This window comes from Teleopsis dalmanni, chromosome 2, assembly GCF_002237135.1.
Source record: "Teleopsis dalmanni isolate 2A chromosome 2, ASM223713v2, whole genome shotgun sequence".
NCBI lineage: Eukaryota > Metazoa > Arthropoda > Insecta > Diptera > Diopsidae > Teleopsis > Teleopsis dalmanni.
Genome location: NC_051847.1, coordinates 136,077,657 through 136,092,257, shown reverse-complemented (window position 1 = coordinate 136,092,257; position 14,601 = coordinate 136,077,657). Strand labels below are relative to the sequence as shown.

General features: G+C 28.8%; 4 non-coding genes across 4 annotated transcripts; all 4 read left to right on the top strand.

Moving 5' to 3' along the window:
* The first annotated feature begins 486 nt into the window (after window positions 1-486).
* On the top strand, window positions 487-559 carry Trnaa-agc. Its single transcript has one exon. It is a non-coding gene; the product is annotated as a tRNA-Ala (tRNA).
* A 6,480-nt stretch (window positions 560-7,039) lies between these two features.
* Window positions 7,040-7,112, top strand: Trnav-aac. Its single transcript has one exon. It is a non-coding gene; the product is annotated as a tRNA-Val (tRNA).
* A 1,405-nt stretch (window positions 7,113-8,517) lies between these two features.
* Trnav-aac lies at window positions 8,518-8,590 on the top strand. The gene has a single exon. It is a non-coding gene; the product is annotated as a tRNA-Val (tRNA).
* A 2,682-nt stretch (window positions 8,591-11,272) lies between these two features.
* On the top strand, window positions 11,273-11,345 carry Trnav-aac. The gene has a single exon. It is a non-coding gene; the product is annotated as a tRNA-Val (tRNA).
* Window positions 11,346-14,601: the final 3,256 nt, after the last annotated feature.

The window sequence follows — 14,601 nt, the reverse complement described above, 5'->3', positions numbered from 1 at the left end:
TAATATTATAAAATATATAATAGTCTATCTACTTCTATACCTGCAGTTAAAAAATATATATTGACTTGCAAAATTCATTCAAGACTTTTAAATGAATGCGCCACTGTCGCTTGCTTGGCAATCTAATCCAGTTATTGATTGAATTCAATTAAAATTATCAATAGTTTATGTTTTTCAAAAATCTTCATAAACAAGTTTGTTGTTCCGCATAATATTATTAACCAGTTAAAATCACACCAACCAACAATAACAATAAAATCAAATCATTGAAATGAAATCAAAGCAATGAATGGATTTTGTAGCCGGTTTTGTGACAATTAAATTGTCCGCATTGGTACTCAAGTCATGTCTGAAAGTCGTCATGAATAGTGGCTATAAATGAACAGCAGATAAAATAATGCAAATAGTTTCGATAATATAATTTATATAGTACCTTTTATTGCTGAACGAATAAACCGATAAGATATTTTCCAACACTATCAATAAGGGGATGTAGCTCAGATGGTAGAGCGCTCGCTTAGCATGTGAGAGGTACGGGGATCGATGCCCCGCATCTCCAGATATCCTTTTTTGTTATTAATAAGTGTCATTCTTTGTATAAAATAATTAAATAAAAATTTTAATGGTTAAGCTGTAAATGCAGTTTCGTGCGCACCCTTGTCAAAACTGTTGATTTATTGAGTTTTGATAGCCTTAAATTATTTTTAAGAATAATATTTTTTATCTTTAATTTTATTTTTTTACAAAATGTTTACTCATCAATTTTGTTAGATTTATTTATTTTTTTATATTTCTCTTTTTCACTTTGGCCCTATTATTAACTTCAACCCTTAGGCAACAATTTAATATTTCATAAATAATTACATTAAAAGCAGATTTTATGAATCACAGCCTGTTTGGTTTCATGTCTTGCCGTCTGTCAAATTAACCCTTTTAATGCAAGCGATTAAGTTGAAATTTGCTATTTCATATTTTAGTTGAGATAAACAAAAAATAAAAATTCTAATTAACTTAAGTGACAATAATTAATTCTTAAAAAAAGTTAATTTATTTAATTAGAAAACTTTTGCGATTCATTTAGGCTCAGAAATATAATTTCTTATGAAAAAAGTGGGTGTATTTTAAAAAATTAACTTAAAGCTATTTCAAGAAAATTTAAATGTTTAAATTTAAATATTGATATTTAAAAATAAATAAAATACAAAAAAAAACTAAAATATTAAAATTTTCGTGGTACTGCATAAAAACTTGAAACGAAATTTTTTTTTTTTTATTTTATATGATTTTTTATTACGGCAATATATTGTCTATCTTTCCAAAAATTGTCAAGTTAAGTTTTTTGTGTTTATTCTCAGTTAAAATTGTTTTAATATTTTTGCATTCGTAAAAGTTTACATGGACATAAATCACAAGCCGTGAATCCGTAAAAGATTTATGGGGTGCTAAATAACTTCTTTGCAAACGTAAAGTTTGTGGTTATAGAGATATACGATGAATTAAACGTATGAAAAGCCAAGCCACTCAATTTTCAAATATTTTTTTTACTTTTTGGAAATAATTGTAAAATATATGATAAAAAATTATTTTGATAAAATTATTAAACATTTAGAAAAAAATTTGCAGTAGCTTGCATAAGCGCTATGTGTAGATGTGTTACAAATTAATTAATTAGTACCTACTTTCAAAAAATTAATATTGGAACATAGTATTTAGACAGCAGCACCCTGATCCAAAACTAGTATTTCCATATAAATTCTTAGCGCAACATCTATAAAGCACCGCCACCAAAAAAAAAATCACAATCGAGAAAACCAAACAATAAGACCAATTAAAATTCTGCGAAGTGATTCTGTATGTCTACGAGACTAATCAAAAAAGAAGTGGGATATCAAAAAAAATCTATCTAATTTTTGCTAAATGTTTCGACAAACTGAAAGACTAATTGGTACATACTTTGACGAACTACCAAAAAGTCTACAGAGTTCAGATAATTGGAGAGAAATGTAAAAATGTACGGATAAATCCGTTTAGCATGGAAGTTATCACAAGAACACCAAGAAAACAGAAAAAATTTCCATCGATTCAAATGAAATTGCATCGTTGTTATGGATCATCCACCTGATTTGGTTCGGTATCAGATTTAACTGGGAATTCTTCAAGCTGAAATAGGAGATGAAAGCAAATCTATAATCTATCTACTCTATAAGCCTTTGATGGATATACTTAAGGCAATTCTGATCGATAAGTGAAACTAAATATTATTATTGCTCAATAAGTTTTGATTGTGTATTACAGGTCAATATAGCGATTATTTACTCAGGAGCTCTGCTATCTGAGTAAATCGAATTATAATAACTTTTTATATTCTTTTTTAAAATAAGATGGTGTTTATTTTCAAGTAGATTACTTATGGAAAGAATTTTTTCGTTAGATGACATTAGATGAGCTTGTAAATAAAGGGGTCTCCTATTCTAATTTATTAGGTTCTTTTGATCTACATAAGTTCTAGCGACCACTTCACATACTTTATTTATTCGTACATGCAGATACTGTATTCTCATTTAGACATTCAAAATATGTTTTCAAAAAGTGTGGTTTAAGCACAGAACTGACACAAATAACATATCACATAATACGAATTGGTCAAATTTTCAATATTCGGTCAGTAAGTCAATAAGAGTCAGTAATTACGATTTTTTATTAGACCTTAATCTTTATCAATTTTATTTTTTCAAAATAACTTCCATTCCTATTAATTAAACAGGTAGTTTCACTTTTTAGTTATCATTCATTATCTCTTGATTGCTGCCGAACACTCTTTCCCTCAATTTTTTTTTATTTTTTGAAATAACCAGAGTACATAGAGTACGGTCGAAAGAATGTGGTTCTGTATGAATTTTTTAGATTCGTGAGAATACAATGATGATCTTTATTTTTTCAGCAGAGTACGCTGTTACATTATCGTTGAAGAATCAAGCTTTATAACCTTTCACAATTTTAATAAAGATGCTAGACCATCCATTTTTAAAATTTTGAAGAAAATATTGAATATAACATATACGCACTTCTTTTTGAGTTATAGTTGGAATTCGAGAAATCCATCATGGTAAATTTTTCATATATTTAAAAACATTTTTTAATATTTGGGACACATCAAGCTTAGTTCACAATAATCATTTTCTCAGTCAATTTTGGACTTTAATAAAGCGACGCTTATGTCATTAATCGAAGATTTTAGGCGATGTTCGCGAGATTTGTCCTCTACGGAGAAATGCCCAGTCTGAAAAGATCGAAACGAGCACAAGCGATATTGTATTTTGTCTACATATGCTATTTGATACTCATTAAATATATTCACAGACATGAAATTGCTCCCGAAATCCGTAAACAATGGGAAACTGAGTCTCTTGCTGTGATGGCGATGGTATTTGTACCAAGTCTTTGTCATTAAGTTCGTGTTTCTTTGTTTATATTTTAACAGCTTGCTGTCTTTAAATAAAATACTGCAATACTATGTCAAATCAGTTGACATTTTTTGATACATCAAAAATTAATACTGCGTTGCCAACTAAGCGAACTTTTATTTGACCAATAATAACCATTTATTAAACAGTATAACATCCGATTTATTTATAATTTTTAATGTATATATCCTATAGGCTATTTATATATTTGTGGAGAAGCTATTTCTGTTGCCTTTAAATTGAATAGATATTTATAAAGATTTTTCTTATATAAAAAAGTCCTGCATTTTGTTATCATGAGTTATTAATTCAAAACTCCATCAACTTATGTATCTGTATTTATACAATATTTTCCAAAAAAAAGAAGCTTTTAAACATATTCCATGCTATCTCAACTTTTTTCCATACTACATTAGCAAAACAAGGATGCGTCCTAAATAAACAAAAATAGAAAAGAAACACATTTGCCAGACAAGAAAACAATTTGATTTTAATTGAAAAATAGCAAAAGTAAAACTTTTTATGCAACTCAGCTGGGAAACAAAATATGTAAGAAGAAAAAAACAACACTTAATAACAACAAAATAAACAAAAAAGTATTAAAAACAATTGAACTTAAATATAGAGCAGTAGATATAATGTTTTACTATATCCTTGCTAATAATCAAAATCATATTTATTCCAATTTGATTTGAAAGTGCAAAACTAATATTTCTTTTCCACTGATAGTTTAGTTGTATTACCTTTAGTAGCCGAGAAGAAAAAATTCCAACACAAAATGTGCAAAGTTTAAATCCCTACAAGCAATTTTCATTATCCTTTTTTATGCACATCCTCTGAAGTATCCTTTTTAATGGTATCCAACTTATGCTTAAGTGGCTCTACTAAGTGAGCACTTGGCAAAAGCTGAGCAAGGGAAAAACTTTCTACTTTGGGTGTTTTGTTTTTGTTACACTTTTGTTGTTGTTTTTATTATTGTTTTTCTTTTCTGGGGGGAAAAAATAAGTGTTTTTCTTTGCTAATGGCTTTAAGAGGGTTAAAACGTTGCTGGCAAATCTAATTAAAATAATTTTGATGACCAATGAACTTTGGTGTGTTCAAGTTTAAATACAATATTAAAAATTAAAAGTTTTATTTTGGCATGGACTTATAAAACAAAATTTTAATAAATGTAAACGAAATTACAAAAAATTAACAGAATGACTTTTTAGATTTTAAATATATAATATTGTAATATAAATTTGTTGTGCTTTTGTATATAGTAAACGTATTATTTAGATTTACCCGCCTATTCTGTGAACTTGAAAAATTTGTCAAGTATTGACAATTAGTCAAGATTTTTATCAAGCAAAAAAAGGTTTTTCTGTTCTAGGCAAATCTTGACAAATTTCAAAGCTCAAGTACTTAGTGCTTTTCACCAGACTATAGTATTATTATAATAGTTTTGTTACAATTGTTTTCATAAAATTTATTACATTTTATTTAATTACTATTGTTATATTTTAACAGTCAGTAGCATCTGTTACCGACTGTGGATTCTAAGCACTTAATAAATATTTTGAACAATTTGGTTTGATAATGGCGTAAACCATATTCGAAGTATTCCCAAATGTTTATATAGTAACCAGATTCATGTTCACAGTTCCAGTCAGTATAGCTTCGACGGAAAGAAGCTTCTTAAAATTAAAATTGATTAAGACGTACTAGAAAAGTATGATGATCCAAGAGAAACTATCTTCATTGCAAATTCTATAAACTGAAGCAAAAATAGCAGCTGGTGCAAATTATGATATAATTTAAAAAAAAATTGAGTGAGGCTAAAAGTAGGAAAATTCATTTATTTTAATTTGTGTTTGTTTTAATTTGATTAGCAATAAAACTTTCAACAAGGTAACTTGAAAGTTTACAACTGGGTTATGAAGGGGGCCTCTTAATTCTGATGTCGCCGACGTGCAGAGTTGGTCTAGCTCCGCCACTGTTAACAGTACTTTAATAAATAACTATAAATTCAGTAAGTATGCTGTTTTGAATTTTGTTATACATACAAACAACAATACAACATGGTTGTAAAGAGTATATATTTTATTTGTCAAGAACATTTGTCATCTTCACAATTTATCAAGAACAGAGCTTTTTAATTTTAGCACAGAATACCAAAACCTTAACAAATGATTAAATTTGATATATAAACGAGATGGTGAATAATTGTTAATGTTTGACAAATTTATCAAGTTCACAGAATAGGTTTCGTTATTGTGTAATACACAATAACATATTGTGTATACACTATGTGTATACATTACGAAATAGCTTTGTGTGTTTTTTTTATAAATTCTACAAACTTAAAGCAAGGATTTACTTTATTTATTTATTTATTGCAATGATATCTTCCATCAAATAAAGATTGACACCCTTACTTACCCAAAAATGGCATCCTAAACAGTTAACAAAACTAGTAGTAATAGACTAATAAAGCACTGATAATACAGTTTTCTTATTAGAAGAACTCTTCGATCCAATCAAATTACCACCAGTATCATAATTAAAAATGTTATCTTGATGCTTGTTCCCATTCTGATAATAAAGGACGTTGGAAGCAAATCTGAAACCCCAAAAATATGTAGTGTGTTTATTAAGAGGTGTGGAATTTCAAAATAAAAAAAAAACAAATAATTTTCGTGAATAAAACTAAAAATTTTCATTTGCTATATAATTTTTTATGACCAAAAATATTTTGGTCAAATGTCTTTACGAAGACGACTGAGAAACTACATCCTGGAGTCCTATTTTGTTACAACTTCATTAAATACTTAAAGTTATACCTTAAAAATGGTGTGCTCAATATTTGTTTCTAAATCTGGAATTATTATTGACTTATTAGCATAGAATATTGCCTTCACGTACTTCCCTCAAAAGGCTCTTAAAACCATAGAGGAGTCATTTATCTGACAATATAATAAGTTGCACAATTTTGTTAAAATTAAAAGCTGTCTATGTGTATCAATACACGGAAAAATAATCCGTTGTTCGTGATTTTGTTTTGGTGTTATTGATTGTAATATACCCATTTTCTTCAATCGTAATCTATTTATTATAGATTAATAGAATTGATTAATAAGTAGTAAACGCTTTTAAGTCTTTGTTTGATGATTTGACAAACAATTCTTGAAAAACAAATAATTTTTATGAAGAAATACTTAACAGTTGCTTCAGGTTTCTAAATATACCTAGTCTCATGTATAATTGTGGAGTCTGCAGACTGAAAATTTGACGAAGCCAGAATTATATCATAGATTGTGGAAGTATTTATAGTAGAAAATATTTTTTGTCAGTGCTTTTGTAGTGTATTATCTTTTGATTTTATGGAATTTTCCCTTTATTCCACGTCCGACTACGTAATTAAATAGAAACATCTAAAGCTGCTCATTCATGAATGGAAAATCTTGCGAAAAATCTAAATCTTTTAATGATAAATAAAATTAATTTTATTTGTATTTTCATTATATTCCAATATATTTTATAAATTGTCAAAAAACTGTAGAGTCCGGCTAGTTTTTGTCAAACAAATTGCAACTGTTTCCGTGGTGTAGTGGTTATCACATCCGCCTAACACGCGGAAGGCCCCCGGTTCGATCCCGGGCGGAAACAGATTTTTTTGTTTTGTAGTGAACTGTAATGTTTAATAATTTAGATTTGCAAATTTCTATTAATTAATAACTCTGACAATAATGATAAAAAATGCTTTTCGAATAAAATAAGTAAATAAATAGAGTAGTTAAGAAATTTTAAAGCCCAAACATTTTTTTAAGTTTTATCATTATTACGTTTAATCAAACATATTCTTGGGCTGACTATATGTTATAGCTGTATCAGATATGTTCAATTATATCATATTGGATATTAATTCTAAATACAAAACTAATATTACTACAATCTAAAATAAAGGCAAAGTACAAAGATTAGAGTAATTACTAAATAGGAAATTAAAAAGAACATCATTGTGTGGAAACAAATGTCTATTTTGATTTTTAAAGTATTGTTAATAAATTCGCCTTTAATTCGCTTAGAATCACTTGTAGTAAATAAACGTAAGCAAATATACGAATATATTGTGACCAAAAGTTTGTAATATTTAATTAAAGGATTATACAAGCTCTCCCCTGGGGGAAAATTCTTTTTGCAAGCCTTTTTGCAGTACCTTTTTGCTTTGTACTTATTTATGTGGTGTTATTTTAACTTTCCATTATTGTTTTTAATAGTTAACAATTTTTTTTAATGTCTTCTAAAGTCTCATTATCGAAATTTCTAGTTAATATTAACACTAAAACATGTCAGAATTTTATAGCTTTTATAAACTTAGATTATATTGTTTAGAAGGGATCCATACCCTTCTACCTTCCTGAAAAATATATTTATTTTGATTTTTACAAATGTATAAATCATAGCGATATAAACAGTCATGTACCAAGTATGTAGTTATAGAATTTATAAACAAACAATTGTTATCTAACTAGTAACGAGTGATAGTTAATAGTAAAGTTATACGTGAAGTAATATATAAACGAAAATAAGAAAATAGTTATGGTTTTAGCAAAACTAACACATTTTCTGAGATAGGTTAGTTAATTCAGTTGATATATTTCTTTTATGTTTTTCATCTATTTATTTAAATTCGTTTCTTATAGAAAGCCAACTGCACTATTTTATTAAAATATATTAACTTAACTTCTGTATAATATAGTCCACCTACTTGGCTCATTTGTAGATTAGTCGGCTTGAATTCACAAAAATTCCCTAGTAAAGTCGTTCCCTACTACAGGTCGTATTTTTGTTTGTATAGAAGATTAGTTCTATAATCAATATTTGTATTATATATATGAGACTGTAAATAAATAAATAATATAGATTATTGTTCTAAAATTTGTTTTTTAGTTTTTGTTATAAACTATATGTACTTTAACTAACTATATATAAAAATATAAAATTTTAGTAATTGAAAACAAAAACTAATACCTCATACTTAAATAATATTTATGACTCAACATCACCATATGTTTCCGTGGTGTAGTGGTTATCACATCCGCCTAACACGCGGAAGGCCCCCGGTTCGATCCCGGGCGGAAACATGAAATTTTTTTTTTAATATAATAAAATATGTGAATTTCGGCGCAAACAAATACCACCGCTGTGTTATCCTAAACTTCTTTTCTTCATTGTCATCAACATTTCAGAGATGAATCTTAGTTATATGGTATATACGTATAGTCTCTTAAATATTTTTTGACATGATGTTCTTTCGTAGACTAAATTATATATTATCTGTATTCTATTATTCTATTATATATTATTGTATTGGTACGGTGCTACATATTATTTTTTATTATATTTCTATATGTTATGTATTATTATTCTGCTATATCTTATATATATAATTCTTCTGTACGTGTATTGACAGTGAACTTCTCCTAAACGGCTGAACCGATTTTGATGAAATTTTTTGTGTGTGTTCAAGTGGATTCAAGGAAGGTTTAGATTCACAATGTGGCCCACTGGATAATGTCTTTTTAACTAATTTTTTCATTTTTTTTGGTATCCATATACATTTATATTAGAACTTTAAAATTTTTTCATGCTTACTTTGATTTGTTTAAAAAGTTTAAAATCTCTAAAATGAATCGTAAAATTGCCGTTGCATAGCTTAAGTGCATTTAAATTCCGCAGTATAATTATAGGTGAGCCAATTTTTAATCTTAAGTTATGTGTTGGTATTCCTGGTATTCCAGCGAATTCAAAAATTCAACAGGATAGCTGAACGATTCATTTTAGAGTTTAAACTTTTTAAACAAATCAAAGTAAACATGAATAACTTTTAAAGGTCTAATATAAATGTATATGGATAACAAAAAACTGTATAATAATTAAAAAAACGTTATCCAGTAGACCAAATTGTGAATCTAAACCATCCTTGAATTGACTTGAACACACACAAAAAAGAAGAATTATATATATAAAGATATAAATAACGTACAAAAAAAAAACAATATGAATATGAGTCGGATATCGACTATTCGTCACATTCACGAATTGTAATCGGTGCTATGAACAAACAGTGCCAACACTGTCATGCACTCAAATACAAAGGTGAATCGGCCGGTTTCTGCTGCGCATCTGGAAAAGTTTATTGCCACCATTGAATTTGCCGCCAGAACCATTGAAAGCACTATTGGCTAAAGCCACATCTCAATCTAAATTGTTTTTTCGTAAAATTCGCAAATTCAATTCGTGCTTTCTAATGACATCATTTGGAACAACAAAAATCGTTCAGAATGAGATTGGTCGCTATTTTCAATCAACTCTTAAGATTCAGGGCCAAATGTATCACCAAATTGGTTCTTTAATGACGATGCCCAAGAATGATCCCAAATTTCTGCAAATCTACTTAATGAGTGATGAGAAGCAGCAAATAAACGCGCGTTGCCAGTACAACCATATCGAGCAGATGGAGGAGCAAGAAATTCTGGGTATTTTAGAACCGTTTTTAAAAAATCACAACCAGTTGGTCCAGTTGTTCAATACCGTTTCAAACAGACTGCTAAACTACAATTCAAAATAATTTTCGCATTAAAATGCTAAAGGTTAAGTTGAATGACAACAAATATTTTAACTCAGCTGAGCCAGGAAAATTAACTGCAAGGGGAAACAACGTTCGCCGGGTCAGCTAGTATATTATATATTTTTTATATATTGGCTTATATTATATATTTTTTATGTTTTGCTATATATTATGTATTTTTTTTTATTGCTCTATAGTGTATATTTATTATGTACAAATAAATCGCTCTCTCAACGTACAAAAATCAGGCTCTACAACTCTCTTATCATATCTGTCCTGCTATATGGTGTAGAAGTTTGGACAATTACCAACAGTGCATTTGAGTAAAGATGTTGTTCTTTACTCGTTGACAACAAGAATCGAATTAGATGGAACGATAAGGCGTATGCGCTATATCGTACATTGACATAGTTAAGCGCATAAAAATTCAGCGACTTCGCTGGCTTAGTCATGTCGTACGAATGAAAGAAAGTGCTCCAGCTAGAAAGATATTTGATTTGGTACCCGCAGGTGGAAAAAACAGTAGAAAATGTTCGTATCTTCGGTGGAAGTGACCAACGATTTGGAGGTGCTCGGTACTATCAACTGACGACAGCAAACCACTGATTGGGCTGGCTGGCGGAGGCTACTCGATATTGCCATGACGACTCACGTTTGTGGTGGCCACTTAAGATTGTAAATAATATGTTTTTTATATATTGCTACATATTATATTATTATGTTGAGGCTAGTTGAGTCAGTGCACTTGTGCACTTTAATTCTTTATTAAGTGCGAGGATTCTTCATAACCCCTCTCAACGCTTTGACTGAATTATTATTTGTGTCTCGGGCACGGCACGAGTACAATTGTTCTTATTTTTAATACAAATTTTAAATTTGACAATGAGAGAAAAAACAATTTGGTCGTTTTTGGTGGGTAATTGAAAGTGAGCATATCTAAATTTCCTTTTAACCAAAAAGAATTAAAACACTATAAAAATACAAAATTGGCAATACTGATGTGACAGTCTGTATAACATGCGTTTACGGCAAAGCCCGGAGGAGCGAATTATACATATTTATTATATTTTGCTATAAATATATATGTATATATACATTAAATTATATATTATGCATTAATAAATGTATTTTTTTTAATCTGATATCATTTGTTTGTTGTAACTCTAAAAGAAATATTGGCACAATCCAAGCAACTGTTTCCGTGGTGTAGTGGTTATCACATCCGCCTAACACGCGGAAGGCCCCCGGTTCGATCCCGGGCGGAAACAGATTTTTTTCAAATTTTTTTATTTATTTATTTTATGTACATATTTGTTTTATATTTCTATATGGTATTATTTCTTCAAATTTTATGTCATTAAATTTATTTGATAACATTTTAATAAGTTAATTTAAAACTTTTTTTCGGAAAGTTTTGTTTTAAAATATCTCTTAGTTTATTACGCAAAGTGAAAGAAAGTCCTGTGTTTCTCACATCCAACATCTGCAATGTTTTGTTAAAACCAATAATTTTATAAAGTTGAACACCGAATTCCTAAAAATATTGGTTAATGTATTTATTAATTGCTTGACTTAAGCAATAATAATTACCTCATTCAATTCATTATTAGAGACGTCTAAATATCGTAAGATCTTGTTCTCTACAATTAATTGCATAAATAATTTTGTTATTCCCACGCATATGCAACAGCAACTAATGTCCAAATATTTAATGGGTAAATAATTTAGTAGAGAGAAAATGATAGCGGCACCATCGCTTTGTATGGGATTGAAACGTAAAATGAATTTTTCCAGTTTCAGATTACGTAAAGAACGACTGAGCAATAAAGCACCCTCAGCAGCTATGAAAAGAGATATAGATTGTATTTAAAATTATTATTGATTGTTACTTTTTTAAGATTTTGTAATAAAATCTCAAATGAACATTGAAAATAATAATAAATAAATAAATTCTTAACAAGGTATCTAGAGTACATGCATTCATACAAGTGTTTCGATTTAAGTAAAAAAAATTGGTAAGGCCTAAGCTATCAACACAATAATAATCACACTGAACTATGCTTTTAAGTGAGTTTACTTTCATTGTTCTTAAGAGTACAAATTAGTAGAGCTATTCACGATCTCGAGTTATGAGATCTTTATTCGACTAACATAATAACATTGTGAACTACCAACACAATACCAACAAAATATATTTTGTCATCCCTACTCATTTCTACTGTATTACCTAGTTACCGAGTTCGTTACGCAAGATCGTGAATACCCCCTTATTACGTAGCTTTTTGTATTATGGCAGTGACATTTATTGTGGTTGGCATGGCTATACGTAGTTTTTTTAAATGTTCAGTTTATTGGTACTTTAGTTTATGTTGAATAGGTATATGCTGACATCTGCAGTGTTAACTACTCATGTTTATTTCTTATAGTTATATTTATGTATAGTTTTGTAATACTTATGCTGTACCTGAAGCATCAGCTTGTATGAAGGCTTTGATTGAAAATATAGACCATAATTATCCACATTTATGACGTTTTATAATTTAATTGATTGTCTTTTAAAATATTTGAAAAATCAGTTTGGTTCGTTCAGTTGAAATAAGAGGTATGAGGCAATTGATTTGCGAATAATTTTCACATACAACCAAGATCCATTTATTCAATATGAATGAGCCAAATAAACCGAGACACAAATAGATTCGTGATTTAGATTGATAGTTTGTACCCTGATCAAAAATATGATTTTTAGGTCGTTGGCATCGTATAAGAATATCGGAAGTACAAACCACCAAGATATAACCATAAGACCGCTTTTGTATTTAACAGTTTAAGTCAGTTAAATATAATACAGAAATGCGACGAAATAAAAGGACTATTGGCCGTGGTTAGCTCAGTACTTTGTACTAAAACGCGCCTCAATGGATTTCAATTTTCACTATTTATATTACAAGTTTTTAATAAGAGTAAAAAAAAATATACAAAAATATAAAATAAAATAAAACTATAAAATAATAAAAATAAATTATAATTTAATAAAATAAAACAATATAAAATAAAATAGATATAAAATAAATATTCATTTAAATAAAATAAAATAGAATAAAATATTCATTTAAATAAAATAAAATAAAATAAAATAAAATAAAATAAAATAAATTAAAATAAAATAAAATAAAAATATATATAATAACAATTCAGCACAAAAATAAACACTATCTTGCTTATTGACAATATGCATTTTGAATCATATAATTTTTCATATGTAATTAATAAACTCACTTATTTTATTATTTGTTAAGTCCAAAATTTTTAACGTACTAAAGGATTCCTTATTACAAGCCTGTAGGAATTTGCGTATGCCTTCGTTGCCAAAGGAACAATGCACCAAAGCGAGCGATGTTAAGTTGTGGCAGCCTCTGTCCAAATTGCGTGCAATCGGGTGTAACTGATAAGGACTCAATTTGGTGCTGTGTAAGCTGCACGTAACAAAATTATATTTAAGCTGAAATGTAATGACTGTTTAATAATAATTACCAGAAATGTAGAAGCTCATGACTTCTGCTCAGTCCTCTGGCCAAATGGAGCACATCACGCTTCGACAAGGTATTACAGCCCAAGTAGAAATTCATACCCAAAGACTTGGTACAATATGTTAAACGTAACGTGTGCAATTCCGGCAGATTACTCAAAATGAAATCAAGTGGAATGTGATCTATTTAAACGGAATTGTGTGTTGAAACAAAAGCTTACATTTTATTTACTTTTACTACAAAATAAATATATTTTTCATTTGACTTACTGTGTTGTCCGTCTGGAGAGGGTTGCAAAAAGTTTATCTCCAATTGATTTATGTACTCCGCGCAAATGTCCAAGGTTTCTTGTACGCTTTCCTGATCATAGTCACTTGTCTGAACATTTTCAATAAACTCTTGCAGATGTCTTTCCATGTAAATGTTAATCCAAGGTTTTCGCTGCCTTGGCTGCACTGTCTGTTGTACTTTCCAACGGTGGCAAAAGGCTTTATTCCAAAAGAAACTACTTCGTATGTGCCGGCTTAGTTGTTTTAAGGGCAAATTTACATTCAAATTGCTTAGTATGTAGTTACGGTCCTCCTGTCTTGGTAACTCCTTGAATATGGGATTTTCTGTTGGGTTTAAAATTTTGATTTACTTTCGTTTGCATTTTTGGTATGAGAATAAAATAACAATAATACTTTTACCATTCCAATTGCTAATGATGGCATCCAAAACTAGATGACGGAGTGATTTTGCTTGATTTGTGTTGGTTTCATTCAAATCGTAAGAATGCGTTGTTTTGCCAAATGATTTGGGAAGTTTAGTTTTTTCTATATCGAAGTATGCTTTCAATACGTTTTTGTTAACAGTGCAGGGAAATTCCACATATGTAAAGTCCATTAAAAGTAAAAAATAGAAAAATTAATTTATTTACAATAATTTTACAAAATACAATAATGTCGAATAGCTTTGTTTGGTTTTTTATTGATATTTAAGGAATATTTGTTTACAA